The 6,168-nt window shown below is 37.8% G+C and overlaps 1 protein-coding gene across 1 annotated transcript in view; it reads right to left on the reverse strand.

Annotated features, from left to right (window-relative positions):
• Nucleotides 1–6,168, reverse strand: part of KMT2C (lysine (K)-specific methyltransferase 2C) — a 233,018-nt gene that overhangs the window by 83,804 nt on the left and 143,046 nt on the right. The window lies entirely within an intron of this gene.

A 6,168-nucleotide genomic window follows, 5' to 3' on the forward strand; every position in this document is an offset into this window, starting at 1 on the left:
CCAGGATGGTCTCGATCTCCTGACCTCGTGATCCGCCTGTCTCGGCCTCCCAAAGTGCTGGGATTACAGGCTTGAGCCACCGCGCCCGGCCCCAAAGGCATTTTTCACAAAAATAAAAAACACAATTCTAAAATTTGTATTAAATCATAAAAGACCCTGAATAGCCAAAAGAATCTTGAGAAAGAAAAAGTAGGTATCACACTACCTGATTTCAAGTTATATTACAAAGTGATAGTTATCAAAACAGTATGGTACTGGCATAAAAACAGACACATGGATCAATGGAACCGAATACAGAGCCCAGAAATAAACCCAAGCATATATTACAAGCTAATTTTTGACAAGTCCAATAAGACACAACAGGGAAAAGATGGTATCTTCAATAAGTAGTGGTAAGAAAACTAGACATCTATATGCAAAAGAATGAAACTGGACCTGATGCCTATCTTACACATCATACACAAAAAGCAACTCAAAATGGATTAAATACCTAAGACTTGAAACCATAAAGCTCCTAGAAGGAAATACAGGAGAAAAACTCCTTGATATCCTCCTTGACAATGATTTTTTGGATATCACACCAAAAGCTCAGTTAGCAAAAGCAAAAATAAGCAAGTGGGACTACATCAAGCAAATAAGCTTCTGCATAGCAAAAACAAAAACAGGGTAAAAAGGTAGCACACAGATTAGGGGAAAATATTGGCAAACCACACATCTGATAAGGGGTTAAAATCCAAAACATATGAGGAACTCACACAACTCAGGAGCAAAAAACCCCAAATAACTGGATTTTAAAATAGGCAAAGGACCTGAATAGCCATTTTTCCAAAGTCACACAAATGGTCAAATGGTGTATGAAAAGATGCTCAACACCGTAATCATCAGGAAAATGAAAATTAAAACCACAATAGATATCAACTCATGTCTCCTAGAATGACTATCATCAAAAAGGCAAAGACAAAAGTGTTGGTGAGGATGTGTAGACAACGAAACCTTTGTGCACGGTTGATAGGAATGTAAAGTAGTATAGCCATTACTGAAAACAGTATAGAGGTTCCTTTAAAAAATATAACTACCATAAGATGCAGCGATGCCTCTGTTGGGCATACATTCAAAGGTAATAAAATCAGCACCCGAGAGAGACATCTGCACTCCCACATTCATGGCAGCATTACTCACAATAGCCAAGATAAGAAACAAACTAAGTGTCCTAATGGACAATTTACTTATCCATTCAAGGACAGATGAATGGACGAAGAAATTGTGATGTGTGTAAGTACATATATAAGTCCTCCCTTAACGTCATCAATAGGTTCTTGGGAACTGAAATGTTAAGCTAAATGAACATACAGCATGTTCTCAAGTAACACTGTTTCCTTCAATCTAATTTTGGTATAATGCAATGAAAAAAAAAATCGGTTTTGTCATACTTTTTTTCCACCTCTTAACCACAGTTTCTAAGAACTTACTGATGACAATGAGGACTTAACTATACAATGGAATAGTTGGCCTTAAGAAAGGAGATACTGCCATTTGTGACAACATGGATGAACCTGGAGGAAGCTATGCTAAGTAAAGTAAGCTAGACACAGAAAAATACTGTATCATCTCAATAAGCAGAATGGGAGGCGGGGGGGTGAGAAGCTGAATATATAGAGAGCAGAATGGTGGTTATCAAGGGTCTGGGGGTGGGGGATGGGTGGGATGGGAAAAAGTAGGTCGGAGGGTACCAATCTGCAGTTAGGTAAGATGAATAATTCTAGAGATCAAATTAATACACAACATGAGAACCATAGTTAATAATATTGTGTACTGAAAATTTGCTGAAAGAGGTTTTACATGCATACACACACACAGAGTAACTGGAAGATGAAAGATACAGACATCTGTCTGACCATAGGAATCATTTCACTATGTAAACAAAGCATGTTGTATACCTTAGATATGTATAATAAAAATAAATGAAAAAAAAAAAACCAAAACCCATATCCTACCTGCAAAAACAGTTTCAGATGCATTATGTCTTTGGATTTAGCAAGGAATTCACCTTTGCAGGCCCACCTACATACAACATTATAAATATACCAGGTGATTCATTGTATTATTCACAGTAAAAGATTGAAAGAAACCTAAAGGTCTATCAACAGGGGAAAGAACTGGTAAATTAAGTTGCTTATATTTCCGTATAAAGGAATATTTGGAGCCATAAAAAAATGGAGGACAGTAAAAAGTAGCAAGACAAGAGGAACAAAAACTATATATATACACATTTCCTTGTACATGCATAAAACACATCTGGAAGGTTACAGAAGAAACCTCCTAGGTTTCTGGAGATGTAAACTGGGGGCATGAAGGCAGGGGAAAGGGAGAGACTTCACTGTTTACCTTTTTATTATTTTCCAATTTTAAATCATTTGAATGCATAACTTGTCTAGAAATCAAATTTTAAAAGTTGAGGGAATTAACATTACAGAAAGTAACAAACCTCAAGAAAGCAGCCACCTTCACCAGGTGGATAGTTTACCTCACTCTTCCCACTCTACAGTAGTTACTGAATGCCAGTCTCCTCCCTCCACTCAGTCTGCCCCACCTGCTGGCCTGCTACAGCCTCGGTGCAGTCCTATTCCCGCACCTCCAAACACGTCCATACATTGTGATGGTCTATCTGGGGCCACCGATTGAGAGGAAATGTGCTGTGTTTCCATTCTTGAGACAGAGTGTTTTTATTTTCTTGAGGTTTGGGGTTTTTTTCTTGCAATAACAGGGTTCCTAGATCCCAGTAGGTGAGTGAGAAAGAAGTATGCTTTTATTGCATAAGGAATTTGTTTCTGATATACCAAAGTGATGATGTATGACTTTTCTTAAAGAAGTAGTTATTAGAAGAGTTAAAAATCAATGGAAACAAAAAGTCATAGGTATTGTTCCAATACTCCAGGAACATCACAGTTTGGATCCTGCAGAGGTGTGTAATATAATGTGTAATATTACATTCTGACAACCTCAAATTGAAAAATGCACAGCTGAAGATCACTTATAGTCAATACTACTTTTCAAACTTTAAGTTCATCAAGTCTCTCCCTAATGTATTGTACTTTTTAATAAAGGAAACTGTCAGATATGCTATAATACAGAGGAAAACATTTATATACTTTTTCATTATAATTTTTCCACAACTTCCAAAATGAAGAAAAAGACATGGAAACATTAAGTTCAGAGAATAATTGTGGCAGACAATTCCCCCATCCTAAAAGTTCAATTACCCAAACACAGGCATGATTTCTTACTAACTGAAAAGGAACTGAATTCACATGGGAAGACAAGCGTGGGATTCTGCTGAGTTCTGCTGGACACAGAACACAGCTGCCGAAGCACTGGTTTAGCGCTTGTATTCTAACAGCTCACGGCGACTGAGCACTCTATGCGTGGGAAGAGCCAGTGCCGGGTGCCTGGCATGCATCCTTGCACCTCATCAGCACAATTATCCTATGGGCTCATCCTGGTTCACCTATTTTATAAATGAAAACACTAGCATTAGAGAAGTTTAAAAATTTGCCTAAAAACATCCAGAGTAGGTTTCAACACTGCCCACTACTTTATAATGCTTTCCCAAGAGCACTGAGACATTATCAAAACACGTTAGTGAAACAGTCTAAAACGTCACAAATTTTAGGTTTAATACAAAATGCCCAGAAAACGGCAGCATTATTAGAAATCTCAGCATAATGTAATAATAAGAACTTATGATGACTGTATCCTTTTCCTATTTTTTCTCCTGTATAGGCATATTAAATACCATAAAACTTATTTTAGGGGTGTGTGTGTATGTGCAGTTTCAAGACAATAATCTAAAACATTTTTAATATGACGAAGTATGGCAATACTAAATATTTAAAAGGGATTTTTATTTAGCCAACAGCAGAAAGCAAAAATGTTGTCCAAGTAACATGCATTTATTCTATCCCTAGGAATGTACCTTTCCTTCCACAAAGCATGTGAGATCCTGGCATATAAATGCACATGACGGACTAGTCATGAAAATATTGTATATTAAATTCCTTAAATTATAAAATTGTCTTAGCATTTAACATCCAACACACTAAACAATCTTTTTTTATATTCAATAAAAATAAGGACAAATTCAGTAAATTCAGATGGGCTATTTTATCACGTAAAGTTAAAAAAAGCAAAGGTAATTTTTCAGCTGATTTTCTTTTACCCTGATACAAGTCAATGAGAAAATATGAAATTGAAACATATTACCATTTCTCAGTGTTTACAAATGGTAGTCACAAGGAAAAGCTTCCAAGGTCTCTTGTGTTGTTTTTAAAAGATATTACAATCTCATAATTTGGGAAACAATGTGTACTATTATCAAGAAACCTTTCATATTTTGTGAAATGGAGCACTTCCCTAATTTAAGAGACTATGGAAACCTTTTTCAGATATTTTTTTAACATCCTCAGAAATGGAAATTCTTGTTAATGCTGATCTGATCAATTCCTCCTAAGTTTATGGACTATTTCTTCACAAACTACAAGCCCCCAAATCAAATTATCTGTTCAATGGTATCTGAAATCAGTTATATACAAGCATCAGAGAGCTTTTCTCCCAGCAACATAGACCCAAAACACACTACTACAAAACAAAAATTATCAAGAACATACAAAAGACATATTTTTTTTTTTTTTGAGATGGAGTCTCACTCTGTTGACAGGCTGGAGTGCAGTGGCTCAATCTCGGCTCACTGCAACCTCTGCCTCCCAGGTTCAAGCAATTCTCTGACTCCCGAGTAGCTGGGATTACAGGCACGTGCCACCATGCCCAGCTAATTTTTGTATTTTTAGTAGAGACAGGGTTTCACCATGTTGGCCAGGATGGTCTTGATCTCCTGACCTCAGGTGATCCACCCGCCTTGGCCTCCCAAAGTGCTGAGATTACAGGCATGAGCCACCAAGCCCGGCCACAAAAGACATACCTTTTCAAAGCCACAATTACCTCTCACCTGGAACTGATCTACCTGCCATAACTCTTGTGACTAATCATCAACTTATATCATAGGAGAGTGTCCCTCTTAAAACATAAATAAGATCATGGTATTCTTCTTTTCAGAAACATTCAATGGCCTCCCATTCCATTGCTATTAAGCACAAACTACTGACACATCACCTTATGGTTGTGTTGAGATATACTGCACTGCCCTTCTTGTCTGTCCATCTCTAATCTTCTCACTTTCTGACTGTCCGCTCTGCTCACAATGTTGGTCTCCACAACACTCTTCAAATGTACTCAGCACACTCTCACCCAGAGCCTTTACACTGGCTTCCTCACTGTCTGGGATGCTCTTCTCTCAGGTAATGAAGTGGCTCACTCACTCACCTCTTTAAAATCTGTGCTCAAATACTGCTTCCATTCATATGGACCCTAAACACCCATCTGTACTTCCAATTCCTTTTTTTTTTTTTTTTTTTTTGTGGAGATGGAGTCTTGCTCTGTCACCCATGCTGGAATGCAGTGGTGCAATCTCAGCTTACTACAACCTCCACCTCCCAAGTTCAAGCAATTCTTCTGCCTTGGCCTCCCGAGTAGCTGGGATTACAAGTGCATGCCACTGAGCCCAGCTAATTTTTGTATTGTTAGCAGAGACGAGGTTTCACCATGTTGGCCAGTCTGGTCTCCAACTCCTGACCTCAAGTGATCTACCTACCTCGGCCTCCCTAAGTGTTGGGATTACAGGCGTGAGCCACTGTGCCGAGCCAGCCAATTCCTCTTAATCAAACTTTATTTTTACCATGGGACTTGCCAAACATGTTATAATCAACTGATTTTTTTTTAAGAGTTGGGTTACTTAACATTAAAATATAAACTCTCTGCAGAGAATTCTACCTGCTTTGTATACTGATATGATTTCCAACATCTGACATACAGTAGGTATTCAATAAATTCTATTGTCTCAAAGCCAGCTGCAGTGGCACATGCCTGTAGTACCTGCTACTTGAGAGGCTGAGGCAGGAGGATCACTTGAGCCCAGGAGTTGGAAACCAACCTGGGCAACATAACAAGGCACAGCCCCTTAAAAAAAAAAAAAAAAAAAACTATGAAATAAAATATAATGGAACAGAAATAATTATCACTTCATTTCTAAATCAGTTGAAAATAAATATCCACCCC

The sequence above is a fragment of the Colobus angolensis genome, unplaced genomic scaffold (assembly GCF_000951035.1).
Source record: "Colobus angolensis palliatus isolate OR3802 unplaced genomic scaffold, Cang.pa_1.0 Scaffold2, whole genome shotgun sequence".
Lineage (NCBI taxonomy): Eukaryota > Metazoa > Chordata > Mammalia > Primates > Cercopithecidae > Colobus > Colobus angolensis.